At 47.8% G+C, this 22849-nt stretch overlaps 1 protein-coding gene and 1 non-coding gene across 2 annotated transcripts in view; both read right to left on the bottom strand.

Annotated features, from left to right (window-relative positions):
* LOC8028313 (Krueppel-like factor 6) overlaps window positions 1–22849 on the bottom strand; it is a 435282-nt gene that overhangs the window by 120325 nt on the left and 292108 nt on the right. The gene's annotated exons all lie outside the window — the stretch shown is intronic.
* On the bottom strand, window positions 18725–18797 carry Trnac-gca. Its single transcript has one exon. It is a non-coding gene; the product is annotated as a tRNA-Cys (tRNA).

Below are 22849 nucleotides of genomic sequence, written 5' to 3'. Positions count from 1 at the left end.
CGATGAGAAAAATATTCCGGGACCACCCAGAATGTCTATTCGGGGAAACCTTGAATGTCTGAAAGGCCGACGGATGCTTCCGAACCGCCCTCGGCAATATTATAAGCTGCCGAGTCCCAACGCAATTTATGCGATGCAAACAAACTTTTGCCGTATACAGTCGGATGGAAGTCAGATTCCATGCAGTCGGTTAAAGGCCGATGGCTCTTCCGCACGAGCGTTAAAGAGGGGCTTTGACGTAGCATATTTACCTCTCTCTTGCTGCACGCAGAACGCGAAGAGACACTGTCCCTCTAGGGGACGTAACAAACAAAGCGTTTGTCATGTCAGCTGGCTACTTTCATCCCCCCGCCTCGTCACCCTCGGCTCTGGCCCGTGTTTCTTGGAGCTCTTTAGCGTCGTGCCCATTGCCAGGCTTATCCCCGTTGACGTTTTTGAACTAATTATCCTCTCTAAGGGACAGTTTTATGTCAGCACCATCCCGTTAACTTCGGCACAGGGCAGCCAACTAGAACTAAAACGTTCCGCTGTCTCTCCTGCATGGACCTCGTTTCTCTCTCCCTCTCGCATTCTCTCAGATTTTACCAGCAACCTTACACTTTGATCCACTCTTACTCTATCTGCTTGTGGTAGGGAGAAACCGTTACACGGCTCTAGTTCACCTCCAGATACTCTCAGGAGAAGATCTCTTGGTGCCTGCGAATAAAAAAGGTAAAAAGAACGTAGGAGATTGTCGAAGTCGCCGAGAACGCGGGGCAACATTTATTTGCAAGCCCTGACAACTTCAATATCGCAAAGAAAGCCTAAAAAATATAAACGTAGCTAAAAAAATAAAGAAAGAAAAAAGGTTCCTTAGGTCACGATCGCTGTCCCTTTTGTTACGGACTTTAAGTGTTGCGCAGCATCTAAAAGCCTTATTGTGACGGCGGACGTTACAACACCTGCAAGAGTAGGGTGCGCAAACGGAGAAAAACGAAAAGAATACGTTACTAGATGTTTATATCAGATGGACACTATTTCACGCCAGTTTAGACCATGCTCTCCTAAAGGATGGATAAGCTAGAATTGAGTAAGTTCAGAGTCTAACACAATCAGTCCCGACGTCATGTCTAAAGGCTGAACGGCTGAAGAAAGCGTTCGTTGAAATTTATGAAGACGGCCGCTTAAGACCTCACAACACAAATTAGGGTAATTATATGGAGACACGAGGGGACTCTGTAGATCACGTCTATGGTAACGCCCATCAGCGCCAGCCGCTATAGAAGTAAAAATGAAACTCCACTGCCGCAATTCGGCGACCCGCACCACACAGGAGAAGGCCGTGGTGAGATTCACTGCAGATCACCTACACGAACCACCAGCAAAGTCCACACCACGCGAAAAAAAAATAATAAGAATAATAAGAATGTAATTAAATGCAAAGGTGCAAGCGAGCTGGGCAAGAATGATGAAAATAATCCCTGGAGAAGGGGAACAAGATGGACAAAGGACAAACACAAAACTTCAAACACAGCTAGGTGACTGGTGCGCGACCGAAACCCTTGTTGGCATTAGACTGGTGGCAGCTGATAAAACCCGTTTGCTCTACTGATGTCTAACCCCTGGTCAGCTCAATTGGTAGAGCGCTCCACCTGTAATGGAGAGGTCCCGGGTTCGATACCCGGACCAGGCGGATTTTTTCGGTCGCGCACCAGTCACCTAGCTGTGTTTGGAGTTTTGTGTTTGTCCTTTGTCCATCTTGTTCCCCTTCTCCAGGGATTATTTTCATCATAAGAATAATAATCGCGCGGATTTTAGTGCCACTAATGACACTTAGGTGATCATGATCGACGATCGCTTTATTGACTTTGTCTGGTGCCTCCTCGTTCTCGAGTGAAGAGACGCGCATTTCCAAGGTTCGACACAAAGTAAACAATTATCGGTACGCATGCTCACACACGTATACACTTATGCGCGCACACAGATGTCTGCACGCATGCATACGCAGACAGACAGTTACATAAACATCCTCGTACACAATAACAAACACGCAGGCGCAAATGCAGCGCGCAGGAGAAAAGTTTGAGTGATTGCAGTATTCCATATACTTGCACACTGAACATGTCAATATCGATTCACAAACGAAATTTAAATGCGGTGAGTCTCGACGTTCTGTCAACTTTTCCTGGGGACAGCAACAATCAAGACAATCCACTTTTGCGGCAGAAGATACCGCGACACGGGCTACAGGGTTTGAATACAAATGGTCGGAAACAAGCAAACAAAAAACAAACAGTCTACACGAATCGCAAATGAAGCGTGTAACGAACAAAATTCATTCCTCACGCGAGCGGTCGCATGATGCAACAACAAAGAAGTGGATGAATATTAGATGTTCAAAATATTACAGCAACACACACAAAAAAAAAAAAAAGACATACGAAGACGAAACGCACGCACGGGTAGAGAGAGCGAGAGAGGGAAAAGAGGGGGAAGGCAAAGACCCAGTGAGTAGTAGAGTGAGTACATACCAGAAGCGCTGATGCGAGAGGCCGACCCAGGGTTGCCACCCCACCCCACGGCATCCCCTCCCCCTTTCGTCCCTAAAACCCAAAGGAACCATCCATCACCAGCGGCGGAAGTGGAACGCCCAGGCTTTAGACCGGAAGTTCGGGAGAGAGAGGAGGAGGAGAAGAAAAGAGCGCACGAAACAAAACCACGCATTAAAAGTTGTCTTTCCAGCCACGGCGGGGTTCCGCGGTGAAGCAAATCCTAAAGTGGAACACGAGTTACGCGACGGAGACCTAAACAAGGACAAAAGAAAGCAACTACAAAAAAGACAGGGGGTCGGACTTTTGTCGCCCAAATGACGGCTGTCACGTTTTCCGTTCGGGAACTGCATGGCTGCATCCCAGCATTAGGCGCGCGTCGCGACTTCGTGCTCTGGGATAGTTGCATGAAAAAAGAACGCCATACACGGACGACTTCGGAGCCGATAGCATACACAGCTGGGACAAAAAAAACACGATACAAACGATAGTTATGTCGGCGATATATAACAAATTTTAGAATTAGCGAATAAGAATGCTGGGAAACTCTATTTCTCTCTCTCCTTCTTACAAATTTTATTTCGAAAAAGTATTGCCGGGCATAAAATTTTATACCCTTCAATAAGAGTCCCAAATAAGCGAGCCCTTTGTCTCTCTACTTCCTTGTCCCTGTTTTTTTTTTTTTTTTTGTGCTTGTTTACGTGTTTAGAAACCAACTGGCCCAATTCGCCACTTTAATAAAGAGCACTTTCCACCTGGTTTTGATCATAGCGATTCGATTCTAAGAGACAAACAAACAAACAAAAACGGAAATCGCTTGTTCGTGCAAACAGTGTCGCGCTATGTACTGCATGAAGTGTTTGCCTGCTTTGATGCATAAATGCTTTCTCGCGTAAGCTCCCCCCTTCTCAAATGATAAAGATTCAATACAAGCGTGGACGTCGACAAAAAGGACATTTACAGAGGCACTCTGTTCCCTTTTAGAAGCCTTTTGGCGAGAGTAGTGGCGGTTCGCGAATACTTTCCGGTTAGTTAGAAACCTCGAGCATATTTGTACATACCCGCACTCTCAGTCTTTTTCCCTTGACGCATGCGCGTCCGCTCCCTTGCGCGAACCAGTCGCACCGGTTTCTTGTACGTTTCCGCTGACATAAGACGGGAAAGTTCAAACTTACTTTGGAAGCAAAACATGAGCATACGTCCGGGAAAGATGACTGCATCAATTTTCCAACCGAGCACGAGGCGGCAGCACCAGTAACGTGAGGGCATCATTCTTGGCGTCCATCCAGAGTAGATGTGTGGGCGCAAAACTTGAATGGGGAAGGACTGTCATTGCGCCGTCAAAAGATCACAATGCTTGAAGCCGCGCTGGCTTCGCATACAAGTATCATACACATTCGGATCTTTGCGTCGTCCAAGAATATCCAGTCTTGTTCGTCCCATCATTATAAAACGAAACAAAAGCAACAACACTTCATGTGGTTGAAAAAAAACAAAAGCGTAAGGGTTCCTGGGTTTTCTGTCTCCTCTTCGTCCTTCCCTATCCCCAATACGGTATACTTTTTCCGTGATTTTTTTTTTTTTTTTTTTTTCTGCAAAGGACACGAAAGAGACATCCAGACTGAATTGGCCAGCTCGTACGCTTCGAATGAAATCACGAGTATAAAACTACGCCGAGATAGACAAATAAAATTGTACTAATATTAATAATAATAATAATAATAGTAATAAAAAAACACGTAACGCGAGCGTCACGGCGCGCCATAAACAGTCGACTGGCGCCCACACGTATATGCATGTAGCCAAAGGACACGTTCGGGTCATTTTACGTACGGAGGGGGAGGGCTTGCCGCGCGAAAGCGTAGCCCCATAAAAAGATCGTCAGGCATGACACCTTTTAAATTCAGTCCCCGTAGCGAGCGACCCCCACTGCGTGCCTCCCGCCAAGTATACCAGTAAAACTTTCTCAAAGGCCCCCGGAACAACGTTATTATAAAATAGAACGCGGGGACGGCCTGCATACACGAGCGCTCCAAAATGGCGCCTCGGGCAAACGCGCGCCGCAGCGAAAGAGGCAGGCAGGGAGCAGCACCACGAGGCCGGCTTTGGAGCAGAATTGCCCGACCACACATCAAGCGGCCCCCTTCCGGTCGCCAAGAGGCGACTGCACCGAGAGGCCAGCCGCTCTTCCAAGTGCACGCTTTCATCACGGCCACGCTCTTGCCGAAAAAGAAATGACACGCTTTGCCAAGGGAGCGCGCCAGCGCTTTTTTCTTCTACAGTGTTTCTTTTTTCTTTTTGGAAAGGAGGAGATTAAGGCAAATGTCAACAGGGCGTTCGTCCAAGATGCCCCGAGGTGGGTGGTGTTACGTACGCTCCCTCGTTCCACCAAAAAAGCGGTTAAATTTTTTTCTTCTTCTTTTTTTTTTTCTTTTTGTAAAGAGGGCGAGTACTGTGCACTGCAGTCTACAGGCGACTTGCGGCACATCTCGAGTCTGTTTTTACGGGTGCATCTTTGAACAAGCAAGGGGTCGGCCAGCGAGCTTGCCGTCCGAACTGCGGCGTGCCTTAGTCACTGTAGGTGCCGTCGATTTCGCGGAAGTCGATCCCTTCAGGAAGGGTAAAACCAAATACTCTCCGCGTGTAATTTTTTTTTTTTTTTTTTTTTTTTAGCTTTGAAAATTGACATAACTAGACTTCCTGGAAGGGTACCAGCAGAGGGATTTGCTCACGAGGTACACTCATCTCAGTGTCTATGTCCTAACATATTTGTAGTCTCAGTGCCTTTACATCGATGTCTACGCACCCTCCCCTTCTACTTTATCTGCCCTCTTATGATAGTACGACAGGTGTTGTGTTTGGAAAAGAGAAGGGTTACTGCTTGCTGGGGGATCGGTGGCCCAGTGGGATAGGGATATGGCACGCCAGCTCGGAGCACGTGGAACGAAAGCTCGCGCTGCAAAACCAGGCGATCCTGGGTTGAATCCCCATCCGTGCCCGTCTCGATCTGGGCCCGTTTGCTCGAAGCGCTAACCGCCGCTAAAGTTAGCCGCAGTACCTAGGAGAGGGATTTTGATATCACGTGACTGGGCTCGGTAGGGATGCGGGGAAACATGGCGGTGCCCCAGTGAGTGAGGGCCGCTCACTTTGGAACTAATATGTCGTTGTGGTTGCAATATCGGGCGCGTTAGTCAGCAACGAATAATGCAGGAGGCTTTCGCTTTGCCTTACCTCACTTAAACCGCAAAGTATGGGCAATGACATCGCCGCATTTTTTAGATAGTGTTTCGATTCTGGGAATTCCTAAGCCTAAATGAACGCGATAATTGTCGGCATGGCAACGTCTTTGAAAAGCGGATTGTTGATAGCACACAAAAGCAGACAGCGTCCCGACAGACTATAGCATCGCGAGGAGAACGCTGGAAGTGTAATTCTACGGTTCACGCGCGCTGGCCTTCCTCTTATAAAAGATTTGAAGTAAAAAAAAAAACATAATAAGGCTTTAACGAACGCGCGTGCAAGGCAAAATTTGTTTTATACTTTTTGCTTTAGAACGGTTACTACTGCAGACGCCAGCACGTGCGACGCGTGCAACTACAGTCGTAGCATGCGCCTCGGTGCTAGGATAATTTAGAAAAAAGATCTGTTGGGACGCCGTCTGCTTTTGTGGGCTATCAACAATCCGCTTTCCAAAGACGTTGCTATGCCGACAATTATCGCGTTCATTTAGGCTTAGGAGTGCCCAGAATCGAAATACTATCTAAAAAATGCGGCGATGTCATTGCCCATGCTTTGCGGTTTAAGTGATGTAAGGCAAAGCGAAAGCCTCCTGCTCCATTTGTTGCTGACTAACGCGCCCGATATTGCAACCACAACGACATATTAGTTCTAAAGCGAGCGGCGCTCACTCACTGGGGCACCGCCATGCTTCCCCGCATCCCTACCGAGCCCAGTCACGTGATCTCAAAATCCCTCTCCTAGGTACTGCGGCTAACTTTAGCCGCGGTTAGTGCTTGGAGCAAACGGGCCCTGGACGACCATCGTGCCGGCGTGCGTTCGTATATCACTTCTGCGTGGTGCACGTTAAAGACCCCAGGATAGCAGTCGTACTGCACTGGCTAAATTGCCCATCTACAGTGGGCAGCAATGTCGCCCTGTTCTGGCAGACTGAACTCCTGTTGTATAAGCAACTAACGATTAATTTTTTGTTTATTTGTAGAAGGGTTATTGCGAAGAGGTAACATAACTCATAACGTTTAACTTTCGCTCAAAAGCCGATAGCGTGCTTACATTTAGGACGCAAGTCTCCAATAAATGAGAACGCAAAAGAGATGGAAACACGCGTGTTTCTGTTTTTATTATTGGTTGACAAATTACTGACACAATAGGAGTTAAATATAGGTCACTATGTCGGCGAAGGAGAAATTCGTAAGCGCTGCGCAGATCACTCGAGACTTCCGGTGTTACCGGGAACCGCATGTGTGCTGTGAGGCATGGGCGACGCCCAAAATGTGACCATCTATGCTTATCTGAGTCTACATGCCCACCACTCCGCTCGCACTACGAAGAGACAGTGAAGAAAATGAAGGGTAAAACGCAAAACGGCCAGGGTGAACGAACAGGAAAGTAAAAGAAACCAAAGAATATCACAAAAGTGACGGCCCAACCAAATACCAGTTTACATTCGAACATCATTCGACCATGAAGTGGGAACATCGGTTTCGAGCAACAGTAGTGTTCCGAGCAACAACTAAACCAGAACTGAATTGCATTCGCCCCGGTAGACGAGCGGTCCACAAGATGCCCGAACAACCGGCGCCGACCGCCACCGGCTGCAACTTGAGGCGACGGCCACGGCGGCAGCGTCCACAACGGCGTGACTCACTCGCTATTAGTCACATCTATCTGGCCGGCGGCTTGCCTCCTCCCACAGCCAACAAAGCAACAAAAGGCAAGAGCCACTCTCCATATGCGATAGCACGTCTCTTTCGAAACGCCTTGACGACGGCTCGAGGCTCCGGAAGAGCCGCGAGTGGAACACGACGCAAACGGGAGGAGAAACTTCAGACTCGCTTAATGCGGCCGCTTAATGGCACAGCCGCACACACGGACCGCCAGAGCCCCTCGACGCGCATGCACGCAACGTGTCCTTGGGTAGTCGGCTTGCTGCCCGTCCCACGGAACGCCACGACGATTCGGCCTCAGCCAGGGCTGTGACGGGCCCGCCATGGGATCACGCCCTGCAGGCAGCAGCCCCCGGCCCGTATCGCGAAACGTGTCCATTCGCATGTCGACCTTTCTCCATTTCGACCCATTCTCTCCTTGGAACCTTCTCGTTTGAGCCGCTCAAAACGTCCGAACCGGATATTTCGCATTTGGGCGGGCCCATTCTCATTTGACTTCGTTCGTACTACGACCGAATGGTACTAATTATTCGGCATGCCTGTGACGATAATCTAGCGGCTACCTTGTTACAGGATGTTACAGGATGTTACAGGATGTTACTGTGTACAGGATGTTAGAATGGGTATTATAAAGAATATAAAACATGCGCTGTTTTTTTTTTTTTTTTTTTTCTTCAATTTGTGCTACATCTCTAGAAAGAGGTACCACCTGTACCGAAATGTGCGTTTATGCCTGATTTGCCTTGATCCTACGGATGAAGTCGGTCTACACATAACGAGTTGGTTTCGCTCGCTCATGCTTGGAATCTACGCCATGCCCTGGCGCAGATTCCAAGACATTCGGCGGCGATCTTTTTCGCATAGGTGCCATAACGTTACACTGCGCGTCTCTTGCCTCTCGCGGCTCTTTCAAATTTTTCCGTGACGTACCCGATACAGTCAAGTGGTCACTTATACGCTTCCCCGCTCTCCCGCGACTCTTTTGATTTTTTTTTTTTGCGACTTCCAGTCACGTGATATGGTTATATGGTATGATCAGTCCGTTACCCACACGCTGCCAGCCCTTGGCGCAGCACAAACTCACTAACCCTTCACTCACTAACCCTTCACCTTGGCATAATGTGTAGTAGAGCGTCGGTCTCAAAATCTTTGGGTCTGGGGTCGATTCCCGCGAAAGGACATTCGGATTTTTTTTTTTTCTTTCTTCTCAACGTACCATTATTTATTCTGAATCATGTGTTCCATAGTATAAATTTTCCCCTGAAATCCGTGTCACACATCTCGACGCGGTTTCTCGTGGTGTTCCATAAAAACATACTGGTTTATTTATTCACTGAAACAGATCAACCGTATAGGCTGACAAGTGGGGCCTGGCCTTCCGTGAATGTTTCAGGAGCAGGGCGGACGTCTCCCAGGAACCATTAGCCAAAACGCAGGACCGTAGGACAGAGGCACGTGTATGCGTGGATGTGAGTGTGCGCGTGCAGGGGGCAGTATTCGAGAAAACGTTCCCGCTATACGGTGACCTGGTAAGAACACCGACACCGTTTCGACGCCTGCCAAAATAAAAATCAAAACATGTCGATTTTTTTTTTTTTTTCTTATGGAGGTGGGGAGGGGGAGTGTTGAGATGCGAAGCATGAAACGCGAATGGGCCAAATACGTCGGGTTCGAGCGAGAAGGGAGTACAGAGAATGGTTGAAATGAGAAGGTGGATATGAGAACGGGCTCAAATGATAACCATCCATCCGGCAGCTGTGGCGCTCGCGGATCAGCAGCGCTAGGTCACCTACATACAGGAGCTGTAAGCAGCGCCCAGCCAGCCGACCAGCTAGAATATTCGAGGCCTGCGAACATTCTCCTCCTTCTCCACAGAACGTCATCACAGTCGAATTGTAGCAGACATGGACACGTTACTGAAATAAAGTCACTAAAAAAACCTTTACTCGTTACTCACTCAAAAAAGTAACAAAGTGCGTTAACCGTTACCGCGATTCAAAAGGAACATGTTACCTCAGCTCGAACGTAACGCGCTATTTTCTCGTTACTCTGAATGTGTCGTTTTTTTATGACGCAGTAAACGCTTCCAATATTTGTTGTCGTTAATAATCCCTCGCCTTTTAACCCGCTCATGAGCGCAGATAACTGCGGCTATTGGCGAGCAGATCGAGCGACAGGGGGCGCTATGTCCAGCAATTGTTTTCCCCGGAGTTCTGTGTTTACCAACACAAGGTGAACTTTATTCCTTACTTCCACCTTTCTCGATTGAGTGCGGGGAAAAGATAGGGCACGACTCGTGCCCACTTTTTTTTTTTTTTTCCCCGCGCTCAGTCGAGGAAGATTAAGTAATAAAAATCCACGAGTGCTGCGTCCGCGTTGGGCTTCACTGATTGACCACACAAGCCCCAAAGTCGAACGCTGTCGCAGCGTTCGGCTACCATGCTGCATGGTCGAGCGCTGCGTCAACACACAAACAAATCATCTACGTTGTTGTTGTTGCCCCCATCGGAGTAGTTCTCAATTTAGCCACTAGGGGCGCGACGGTTCGACCTCCTTCCCAACACTGACATATATTTTGTGAGCATTTTCACGGTCTAGCTAGCCTTTTCTCGTCGTGCAAATTACAGCCGCGAGGTGGGGAGAGAAAACCATGCTGGGTAAAATATACTGGCGTTGTACACGTTCCCCTCCCGAAGTAACCAGATACTGTCAATGATCGTTACTTCATTAAAAGGTAGCGAAAATACGTTAGACCATTCATTCTCTTTAAATTTACTATAGGTCGTTACTTAGTTAGCGAAAAAAAAGAAAGTTTGGCGCATATAGGAATATATGTAGTTGTTAGCGAATGCATGCCTCGTCTGTGCGCCTCGTCGGTATACTGATACTGGACGCACGCAGTGCGCAAGAGCGGGTTCGGTTTCCATCCGTCGGTCCAGCGGAGATCTGGCGCCCTCGCTTCCATCGCCCGAGGCTAATGGCTTTGGACGTCCTCAAATATGCGCGGGGCTTCGAAAATTCCACGCTATTAGACTCCTCCATGCGGATTACGTTCGCTCCCGAACCGTTGCCTTTCCTGAACCAGCTTTTCAAATGACGATGTACGGAGACGATTGCATTCGAGTTTGGATTAAACGTGGGAACTACGAGGACAAGAAGTGCAAGGAATTTAAGAGGAAAGTCAGAAGAATAGTTAACCTGAGGTATTTGCAACGGTTCACAACTCTAGGTTGGGGGAAAGGAATTTAGGAAGGGGAGAGGGGGGGGTTAAAAGTGGAGAGAAGGCAGTGAAAAATATTAAAAATAAAGGGTATTTACCACGTTCGTGGGCAAAACTTTATTTTTTTTTTCCATTCTGCAACATACTGTGAACCTCAGAAAGAGAAAGAAACAGGAGGGAAAGTTTATATACCGGGCGGCTATATATTATTGTACTGAAATGAAAGTCTAAGGAAATTCGGGGACATATGTACTGTTTACTGCATTTATGAAACAACCATTTTGTTAATCAACGCGCTTCATAGAAAGAAAATCATAAAATCATCTCTACTAAAACAATAAAGGATAATGTCAAAAACCAGGCTTTGGTCCTTCAACAAAAAATAAAAACCTAGATTTCGATCTCGAAGAAAGAAGCATGTCCCTTTGTGCTGAATGAAACGGCTTTTAACTGCGAACAACACTTCAATAATTGGAGGATTGTGTTTTTGAGGAGTGTATCAGCAAGGACTCCTTGTGGAACATAAAGGCCGGTTCTCACATGCAGCGAAGCGCTGATGTAGCGCTACTCACGTGTCGTCAGCTACTCATTGTCTGCCATGAACAACAGTTTCGACGGTGCGATACAAAGCTGGTGAACGCTCCCGTCAGCACGCGCTTAGCGCGAGGTCAGCGCTCTGCTTGTAGCGCTCCGCTTCATGTGTGAACAGGCCTTAACGCGCGCAGTACTTATGATCGCTCATACGTGGCGTCAAAGTTCCGCTCCCTCGTCCGCCCGCCTTAAAGTTTTCGTCACCTTGCCTCTCTATTCGGCGTGACAAACTTTCAATTTTCTTTTCCCTGTATGAACAGGTCTGCTGCCGGCTAGTCTCTCGTGAAGGCTGACCTTCTCGTGCTTTCTTGATCTCCCATCCCAAACACAAACTCCCGGCGTGTTTCCGCCGACAGAAAATCTGCAAGAAAGACGAAACGCCGCGCAGTAAAACTAAGAAACGAGTGTTAGGACGCTTCGTGAATGCATCGCTCGAGCAAGGGACCCCGTCCTCGGAAGAAGTTTCAGCTTCGTGAACGGCTGTCTGGGATCTTTCGTCTCCGCGCTAAGAAAGAGCACGACTCAGATTAGGCAAGAATAAATTACACTGGCGAAATCCATCTCGACGAAAGCATCCGGAACGCGAAGGCGAAAGGAGCTGCGCTGACGTCATTCCCAACTTCATTTCGATGTTTCCACACACGAACGTTCCGCCAGGTTTAACCTTTCACCCCGCGGTCCTTGCAACGAATCCTCAGTGACACTGACATGACACCCGCGCTGCGTTGGAGAAACCGGCGGACAGAGAGGTGAAAGTTGGCGGGGTAATCGCGCATATCAAATTAGGCAACAAAGACCATCGCCAACGCGAACGTTCGGCATCGCGTATGTTTCGACGACATCGGTATACAATCCCGAGGTGAAGTGGGCGATAGCCATTCAAACCCACTCCGTTAATCAGTAATGATATGCTGTTGGTTATCAAGACCGCGCCGAACGCGGACATAGCGTGCCCTCCTGCAAGTAAGGTGACACAGAGAAATAACGACGCGGTGGATAAGACCAGTAAATAGAGAAATGCATTCATTTTCTCTATGGTAATCAGAGGCAACCGGTCGCAGTAAAAGAGCCCCCTAAGCATTAATGAATCTCATTTGCCTCGCGACGGTCATTTCATCCGAAGCAATTTCAGGCATCGGATCGAGACGACGCAGGCTATAGAAACACAGGTGCTCCAAAAAAGCCGAAGATCGCGCGTGATCGGCAGGAGAAACAACGTTAGCGGACTGTCGAGAGCCCACTAAAAAAAAGCCTTCGGCTGGCTCCATTTTTGAGAATCCTGCTGTCCTATATATACATGCGAGAGTCATTCACTCTTGGATGACTGGACGATAAAGCTTGGTCGAAGCTGTTGTCCACGTAGAACTCAAAGGCAACAAGAGGGTCACGGGGAACACTTCCTGCGTATGCTTCTCTTGCCACCGTACATCTTTGCGGTTCAGCGCGGGAAAGCCGCCGTGGCTGGATCGCCGTGCGCGGTCAACCTTCTTGTAGCGCCGTCCAGGCCTCTCAATTGCTCGGGAGACCTTGAACGCCCCGCTAAACTCGGAAGTTGACTTAGACAAAAGAGCAGCTCGCACGACGAAAGACGAACTAGAGTCGGCGTCAAAGCCCTGCTGACAAAGAGGATGCGCGCTAAAAAAAGAACGACACTTGGACTCCTGACCTACACACGCGGCCGCACCGCGGCCTTCGTCGTCGCGTTAACTGCTCAAGGGAGAAGCAAGCGCTGTTGTTCACTGGATAGCCCGGCCCAGATGTTGCCTTTTCTTCGCCGGGTCAAGGGCCGTTTGCCGTTCAGTTGTTTACAAGGGCGTCATCCACACCTGAAAAAAAAGTGTAGCTCCATCCGAGCATGCCTGCCGCTTACTTCCAGCCATGACCCACCCTCTGAGGATATCGCACACGAGCTTTTTGTTTCAACTCGACGGTGCGAATGCAGCATGCAGCGTGACACTTAGCGATGCAATGCGGAGCGCATATTCGTCTGTTTCTTGCGCAGGGGTTGCAGTGACGTCAAAACGCCGAGCCTCTGATTGGCTCTGATTGGAAGGATAGTGGGTAGACCTCAATAGCTGCCGCTTGAGGTCTACGCATTATCCTTCGAATCGGCACCGTTCCGACGTCACCGCAACCGCTGCGCAAGAATCAGGTAAAAGTGACCCCCAATTGGCCGCTGCCATGTTGCACATATTTGACCACTAGACGCGTGTTTTACGTCTAGATTTTAAGGAAGTACCGCGCACAAATAATTGCTTATTGATCTTTAATAACAGCACCGACGAAATAAGTTATGTTTCGTTTGAGTCCAAAATGTGCTTTTATATGACAAAAACGCAGGCAGCTTCGCAATGCCTCCGCTAGATGCCATCAGCCGCGGTGCCGTATTTTGGGGTTTTATCGGAGCTAGACATTGATATCTGGGGCTAACAGTAAGAAGAAAAAAAACAGTTTATCATGTTTTTTTACAGCGATTGCAATACAAACCTCGGCTCAGTTTTGCGCAAAAGCCTCGGGATTTGGTACAGTCACGTGTCTAGTGGTGAAAATTGTACAACATGGCGGCAGCAAGGGGGCGGGGGGGGGGGGGGGGGGGGGGTCACTTTTGCCTGGTGAAAGGGATACCCAGTTTACCTCCCTAAGCCCCTCTACCTCGTTGGCAGCGTGAAATCTAGCCGATTTCGGAAGTCGAAAGGTGTTTTTCCGTTCTTCAGCACTATACACAGAAATATAAAAGATCAGCGAAGGTGCCATAAGTAGTGCGAGGCCCAGTCAGGTGAGCTTGTACTACCCAAAATGAGGGGGCCGCAGTTTCTTCAGAGCTTCAGCGCAGGAAGCCTATCCGTTCGCGTTTCTAGTCTTTGCTGCAGTTCAATTCAAAGTGTAGGCGGAGTATATACGCGTAATCTAGTTTCGCGAGAGCAAGCAAGAAAAGATAAGAGTGTGAGAAGAAAAAAAAAAATACAAAGTAAAAAAAAAAAACGAAAAAAAAAAAGTTAATCATTTGCGAATGTGTGATGATAAGACCATCCTTACTCAATTATGTCGATCATCAGACTGGAATCATATTTTTATTTTATTTTTAGTCATCACCCAATTTTGCTTATATCATTTTTCTTCCTAGTATACTGTAAAACCCTTAATGTTCGCGAGCCCTCAATTTTCGCGAATTTCACGAATTGAAGAATTCGCGAAATTTAAGGGCGCGCGAAAATTTCGGTCCTTAATATTTTCAATGCAGGCGTCTGGAATTTTCGAAATTTAGTGGTCGCGATTATGTCATCTGTGACCGATTGGCGAAAAATAGGGGCCGCGAAAATAAAGGGTTTTACAGTATTTTATGTGTGTGTGTGTGTGTGTGTGTTGGGGGGGGGGGGGGGGGGGTTGCGGATCCAGTCAAGGACGCATTTTGGTGTTTTTTGTCTGTCCCCGACATCTTTAGAAATGGTTGTCAAATAATTTGATTTGAATACAGCACTTTCTGAGACGCTATTGATGAGTTGGTGATGTAACGGCCCTAAATTTAAACACGGCTATGCTTCATCTTGGAAGTACCTTTCTGCAGAGGAATAAAAGGCAGAGTCGCAACAGCGCATTCTCCCAAAACGCTGTTTTTCACGGGGATTCGTGCAAGCGAAAGCACTTGCCAAGGCCAAGCGCTAATAGGAGAGCGCGAAAACATGTTAGTGCTCTAAGGAGCGTAAACTTCATTCAACTAATATTTTCATTGATACCAGTTGATGGTAAACTACGCGGTTCGATTTTTATCAAAAACTTCTTACGGACCCATTTAGACGTACAGCTGTCGTGAACAGGCTTCGAGATATTGAATATGTTGTCCCCGCATCGCGACTGCATCCCAGGATCAGGTGCGCTTGAATGCGCCGTCGATCAGGCCGGTGGAACGGCTATTTTCGGTACCAGAGCGGAAGGGCACGCGGTATCGAGTTGAAAGATCAACGCCACGTGTAATGAACGAGGATAGAATGCTTCCATCGCGTTTCTGTAATCGATCGCAAAGTTTCGCAATACACATAGGGTGGCTATCACAACTGCTCGATACGCATTGACAAAACAAACAGTAAGAAAAATGCTGGTCGGCGTGCCGGTGGTTCCTTCTGAACGCGAGAGCGGTGGCGAAGAACGCGTTAGTGCAAAGCTACCAGAACGGAGGCTCCTGGATGAGTTCCAAGACTGACACGACGACCCCGACACGGACCTTGATGACAATGAGTTAGACAGGTATACTTCTATCCCGGCGAGTCGTGTGAACACATTGCTGGCCTGCTGAAATGGTGGGAGTCTCAGAGCAAGGAATTTCCACGTCTTTCTGTTTTTACCAAGAAGGTTCTATGTATTCCTACAACAAAGACCAGCAGCGAAAGGAACTTTAGCACCGCGGGCGACGTTATTCAAGAGAGGAGAACGTGCTTAAAGCCAGATTCATTGGATAACCCTTTGTTCTTACACAAAAACTTGTAGTCTTTTTATTTCGTAAATGAAATATTTGTCGGAACCCCACTTTTATTTGGTTCCCTCGGTAGTCCCTGGCAATTCTGCAGGATAAGTAAAAACAATCTTTTTAAGTATGCGGTCCCGGAAGAAATACTGTTTATTTGTAGAAAGCTGCCTGTGAATAAATAAATTCGGTGTGGAAATAGTTCATCTAATTTTTTGTTGATACCGTTCAACACGTCTTAAGGATGCAAAAAAAATTTTTTTTTTTTTTTTAAGTCGGAGTTATTGTTTCTTGCTAATGTCAATAGGCCGATCAATTCATTTATACCACCATTTTTTTTATAAGAATAATATCATTCTGGTGTCGCAATTAGACTAGACTAGTTAAATTAGCACGTGTTATTCGTAGCTCCGTCAGGTACTTACATAGAAGGAAAAAAGTTGCGTACCAGACATTCACCTTCAACGGTCGCAATAAAGTGCACAAAATTGCGTTGCCCAATATTTTCGTACTCCACGCGGCGAAGTTGAAACAAAATGACATCGAATTGAACTTCAGCCGGGACCGGGCCTGCTCAAAAAAGTGTCGGGCCCGGTTTCAAACACCTGGCCCACGCCCGGCCCGAGTAAATTACCATGACGGACGAGTAAATTATCATGACGCTGGGCCCGGCCCGGGCCTGGGCTAAAAAATGCGGTCCATGCAGTGCTCTAGGACACATGTCTTAGAGAGCACACGGACTAAGAAAAGTGGGCCAGCAAAAACGTTGAGACAAAAAGGCCCGGGCGTGGAGCCAACTTTAATGGAGTTTATTTCTGCCAATGGCAGGTAAAAAGAGTAAATGTTTCTGGCAACGTAATAGTTAAAAAGAAAAAACGAGAACATTTATTAAGACCTGTCTTGTACACAATACTCGAAAAAAGTAACAAAGTACAATTACTCTTGGTTAAAAAGTATTCAGTTAGAGTACTTGATTACTTGAGAATCAAAGTAATTGGCCGTTACTTGAAAAAGTCCCGGTAACTTATCCGATTACATCACATTTTCAGAACGGCAGATATTTCTGTCGGTTTTGAAAACGAGTCTTTCGTACTGTCATTAATGGATTGCAATCACCGATCTATAAACAACTTATCTTCTTAATCCACCAATTTTGGTAAACCCTCCTCCTATTGGAGACCTGGATCGAGGATTCCTTGGAAGGAAACAGTCAAAGAGCGCCATTGGGAAATGGAGGGAAAAAGAGTAACGGTTACAAGTAATTGTAGTACCTTCAAAAGTAGTCAGATTACCCTTGGGATTACTTCCGAATAAATTTATTCAAATGATTACAAAATTACTTTAAAAAGTAATCGATTACAAGTAATCTGATTGCTTGTGATGAGTTCCGTACAAGTTTGATTAAGACTATTCGGAACTTTCACGACCTACAGAGGGCGCGCTGGCGCCTATCAAAATGGCTGCCATCTGGATGACCGTCGTCGAACAGCAGCACAAGCGGGGTCTGCGACCCGTAAGTAGTTCTATTTTCGCTACATACGAGCAGTGTTAGAGCGTTACTTTATTTTTTCACGTCAGGAAGGTGTTTGCAACCACCTTTCTTGTAAAGTCGATCATCCAGGAGCTAGGGAGCGCGATTCTCACACTACGCTACCACCATCCCTGAAAGTTGCGAACAAGAAATTGTCCCGCTCCACTGGTATAATCAAGTATCAATATCGTTGCCTTCAAAATAGAAGAAAAAAAAAAAACTCAATTATTTTGCAATTAGCTTTATTTATCGTATAGCATGATCTACATATTCTATCTGATACGTCCGAATGATCTGGGGATGATTTTGCGGACACCGTTCTCATCAGCTCCGTCAATGACGACAACGCTGTCCCTGCGCCTGCTTCTCCGCGTCGCCTGTCTTTAACGCAGACTGAAGTCCAGCGGCACAACAGGTATCACGCCCCAACTCTGATACCGGCGACGAAGCCAGCCCTTTTCCAAGAAACAACCGCGGAATGCAACAACAGGGCGACGAAGAGAGCGCGTGCTCTCTTCGTTGCCCTGTTGTTGCATTCTGCGGCTGTTTCTTGCTTGTGTATTTTATACACAAGCATACGCAAGCGCGTGCTTGTGTATAAAAATATGCATAGCTCCTTCCTCCCTTTCCCGTTTTCTTTTCTTTTTTTTTTTTTTTTTTTTTGTTCGCTTTTGTTTCTTCGTGAGCCATCCGCGATAAACGATAGCGAGGAAGCTGAGTGGATGTCGTTGCTTGAGGGATGTGACTCATCGCGGACGAATGCCTCTCAATGCCGTCGTCACAAGAGCGCGTAAGCGGTGGAAAGACGAGATGAAAAAAATAATAACGATAAGGCAAAAAGCCAGAAGCTAAGGGAGCAAGGGCGTCGTAGGTCTCGTGACGATTACGCGCAAGAGCGTGCGCGTGGGTGGTCGGGTAAGGTCGCATCGCCGGGACACCCTTTCTCGAAATATCCTCGGCGGCTTTGCCTTGGAGAGTACTTCGCGCAGCGCTGTCGGGCTCGCGTGCCGCATCGCATCTGACACAGAGACGCTCATGTCATACGCTCGTCATCCCCGAAGCAGGGAGACGCGAGTTGGGAAACAGCCAGCTGCACGAGCTGCTCAATTTGGAATCGGCTTCGGTTCCTTCAAGGTTCCAACATCAAGGTTGATGTGCATTACGCCGCGTTCACACTGGCGGCCGAACCGCATTCGCAAAGAGGTTGCGAACGCGGTTGCTTAAAGAAGCAGTACACATTCACGAGCAGTTGATGATGAAAATGAGCGGATCCGCTTCGCGGTTGCGATTCGAACGCATGTGTAAATGAAGCATTAGTGTGTCGCAGCAATCAAGCCAGATCGAATATGATAATAATGCAATTTATGCAAAGGTGCAAGCGGGCTGGACAAGATTACCGATAATAACCCCTGGAGAAGGGGAACAAGAGGGACAAAGGGCAAACATAAATCTCGAAACACAGCTAGGTGACTGGTGCGCGACCGAAAAATTCGCCTGGTCCTGGTGTCGAACCAGGGACCTCTTTATTTGCAGTGGAGCGCTCTACCAACTGAGCCAACCAGGAGTTAGACTAGTTCAGTATAGAACAAACGGGTTTTAACAGCTGCCACCAGTCCAACACCAAGGGTGAACGACCTGTATTTTAAGGTTATGAAGATAATGCAGTTAATGCAAAAGCGCAAGCTGCATAAATTGTCTAGCTGTGTTTGGAGATTTGTGTTCGCCCTTTGCCCCCTTTGTTCTCCAGGGATTATTACCGTTATTCTTATCCAGCTCACGTGCACCTTTGCATTGATTGAATATCATAATAACCTTAAAATGCAGGCCGTTCACACTTGTTGGTGTTCGACTAGTGGCAGCTATTAAAACCTGTTTGCTCTACTGACGTCTAACCCCTGCATGGTTAGCTCAGTTGGTAGAGCGCTCCACTGGAAATGGAGATCCCAAGTTCGATATCAGGACCAGGCGGATTTTTTCAGCCGCGCACCAGTTACCTAGCTGTGTTTGCAGATCTACCAAGCGTCAGGAGAGACGTCCCGAGTGAGATCAACGCTCACAACCCGAAAGGCAGGAGCGCAAAGAACCGACCGATCCAAGCGCCAGTGCACTTGCTTCTTCGGGAGACTGGCCGCGCATCTTAGCGGATACCATTTTGCAGTGCGGCCTCTGGCTCCGGCCAGCCGGCCACCCGATAAGTGACACTTGTCCGCAAAAACAAACCAACAGGCTGGCCTTCGTTATCACCGTGTTGCGTTCCGCGGCAACCCCGATGCATTTGCGTTTCGGAGAAGCGGGCAAGCGAGGCGCACTACGCCAGAGGAAACGTGATACTCCGGCGATAAGCCAACTGCCACCGCCGACACCACCCCCCGTCGAATATGCAGTTCTTCTCAGTCGAGCTGGTTCACGCGATAAAAATGATTTAACGGCCGCCCACCTCGAGTACGCTCGAGCGTGCGCTTTGGCGCCCACATGTGCGTGCCCGCGTGAGGCGGAGCATCTCGGTGTGTGTGTTCCCATATGGTTTGGTGCCCGCACTGGAGGCTTAATGGGTTTCGGGCGGCGACGAAGTTCTGGACATAACGAGATTGTTACTTCCGGTGTTGAACTTTGTTCATGCGGTGTAGTGCATCTGAACGAGTGGTGGATGCTGCTGCTCTGATGCTGATGCTACGGTGCTCTTGTTGTTGTTGTTCTTCCTGCCTTTGTTTTACGCTTGTTTACGTTCAATGTGTCCGATGGTATCACTTTGCTCAGGGGGGCGCTGTTGCTTGTTCACGGTTAACCTGTCCACCGCGCTCGGGTGGTCTCGAAGTTCTCCCCTTCGTTGATGTGTTCTATGTTTCGCTTGTTTTTAGTTCTTTTTCAACCCTTCTCGCTTCTTTTAACTTGTTTTGCAACTTTGCGCTCCTGGAAAGCTCGTGGCGGTGCGCCGGTGCATGAACGTCACGGCCACAACAACAAAATCAAACGGACACAAAAAGCGGAACAAACGCGAAGGCGAAAGGAACTTCTGAACGCGTTTAACCGCATTAATCACAAAGCGAAGCAGAGGCAAGCAAACACATCGAACCGACTGCCCAGAGCCGGTCAAGTAAGTCGAGCGGAGGTCGCAGAAGACAATCCACTGCACCACCGTGTCTGTTTTGCTTACTTTTCTCGGACCCCGACGTCGTTTTCGTCGGTATCGTTAATCGTAAGCTCGTCTTCGAAACGAGTTTCATCCCTCCCCCACACAGACAGCCGGGCACCCGCGCTCCCCCCGGATCATGTAATAGCTCGGTGGGCGTGCGAAGCCGACGAATACCGACGCAAGGACGAAGATGCGTCCCTGATGCCAAGTCCTCGGCTCGTCGAACGAAGGAGCTCGAGGACCGGAACTCCAGCAGTCCCGACAGCCCGGGCGACGAGAGCGGCGGCGTCTTGTGCAAGGGACCGTAATTCTCGATCTCCAGCGGAGACAATTGCCTCGGCGTCGCGAGCCGGCCATCTTTCTTCCAAATCTGCTGGGCTGGAAACAATGAGCCGTCGGGCGAGCTTCCTTGGCGCGCGCACCCTCCGCGGTGTTTCTGACTCGCGGCGCGCTCGTAATGGATGACCGGGCCTTTAATTACTCCACCGTTTGCCTCGCCTTCGCTGGAGCCTTGCCGGGATTTCTTTCCGCCGTCCTTGAGTCGACAGCCCCGCGGCTTAGAGCCGCGAGATGATTCCACGGTTCGGAGATACGCCTCTTCTGCGTTCCTTTCTTCCGTGGAGTCCTTTTGCTTGTCGCGGCTTTCTTTTCCGTCTTCGCTGTTTCTGTAATGAGCCGATGGTGACAGCCACTGGTCGCACTTCGCGTGCCGCGCCTTGTTTTCCCGAAGCTCTCCGCTTCCGGAGTGTTTGTCCGGCGAGGGAACCGACGCGATAAAGGATGAAGTATCTGCCACACAAGAAGCAATTACGGCGAGATATTCGTCGGCCGGACCGCGTACTCTAAACCGGAAATACTCGCTTCAAGTAGCTTTCCAGAAGCTACTTGCTTTTGTTTGTTGTTGCTGTTCTGCTTTTGTTTTTCGCCGGAAATAAAACACGTTTCGAATTTATTTGTTTTAATCCCGCATCGTTCCAATGAATGGAATCATCATAACCCAAAAAACTAAAAAATTCACTTTTTTTTTTTTTAGTGGGGGGGGGGGGGGGGGGTGGCTAAACATGCATGTTATGCAAATGAACGCAGCTATATCTGAACAGTTGCTGGAGTTGAGCCAAAGAGTTGCCGATATTTTTGTATAATGGAGTGCAATTTTTGTTTCTACACGGAGAATTAATAGCTTATTCACGATAGCAGGAGTGAGTATCGGGAAAGCAATTACTGCATCCCAGAGAGACGTAGCATTTTAGTTGGTTCGAGGAGTCAGTGCCACATGACAACGAAGTATGCAAATGTTTCAACCGAGCGATTAACCGCGCAAAAATGTCCCTTGAACAACTGCCAGTTTCCTTGTTACGTTTCTTCGCCTTTTTTATATTATTGCTACCTTTTCCAGCCGAATACAGCCCGCCAATGCACGCTAACGAGAAACAATTCATCTGCTCGGACACGGATCCTTTTTTTTAAAGAGTAATTGGCGTGGAACTTCAGGTTGGCTTACTTAGACTGCAGCCGACATTAGCCGAAGCCTAAAGTATTGCAAGACAGAAGGCGCAGCGGGGAAGGTTAGATTTGTACGAAATGGTAGAAATCAAAAGGCGCGTCACTGAACCATCTCAAAAATGTTCGCACGCATTCAAGCGACGCGCCAAAGCAGCATGGGAAATTAGTGGGAAGCTGCTATAGGCCCTGTCAGAACGAAGGTTTTCATAAATGCGCTGCGGACATGATACACATTAACACCTTAGTTTAACTGTTTGTTGTTGTTGTTTTTACCTTTTACAATCAAATCTTCATGACACGGCTCGGGAAGATGCGATAGCAAAATCCGCTCCAGCCAACGGCACTGCGTGCTAATGGATACGGCTTTTCATTACGAAATGTCTGACAAGTGCAAATCACAGTTGTATTATTCTGTGACCTACCTACCGCGTAGCAATGACTAGCCTCATTTATCAGTAATTCATACAAATGTTTAAGTAAGGTACTTGGACAAAAGTTTATAAGCATAAACATATGGTACTGTATTCTTCATGTCCTAGTCTGTCTCTTGCGCTGTATATATTTAGTATGTTGAACCAACTAGGCCCACCTTAATAGTTTAGTACAGGGAAAGACGTCGCCAACGTGACTTAGCAAAAAGTGGCACGGCGGCCAAAAAAAAAAAAAAAGATATTCTAAGCTTCCCCCGTTAAATCATTACAAATGAGTGTCATTACAAAACGTTTCAGAACCACTCCACGGCGGTTTCACGTTGTTTACCATGAGCTAAAAATAAAAAAAAAAGACAGCAAATAATTTTGTAAACAGAGGAATATGAACCAGCACCAACTCATGGCTCGCACGTGCGCACGGGCACACATGCGCTGTCAAAGTACAAATAAAGAAGGCGTTTTCTGCCAGAAGAGAGAAGAAAAGAAAAAAAAGTGTAAGTCGCTGCCAGCGGCAGAGCTTAGCCCGGAAATTCCGGCACAGGCGGCGTA

This window comes from Ixodes scapularis, unplaced genomic scaffold (assembly GCF_016920785.2).
Source record: "Ixodes scapularis isolate PalLabHiFi unplaced genomic scaffold, ASM1692078v2 PGA_scaffold9__187_contigs__length_104089568, whole genome shotgun sequence".
In the NCBI taxonomy this organism is placed as follows: Eukaryota; Metazoa; Arthropoda; class Arachnida; order Ixodida; family Ixodidae; genus Ixodes; species Ixodes scapularis.
Note: the sequence above shows the minus strand (reverse complement) of the source record. Positions and strands in the feature narration are given on the sequence as shown.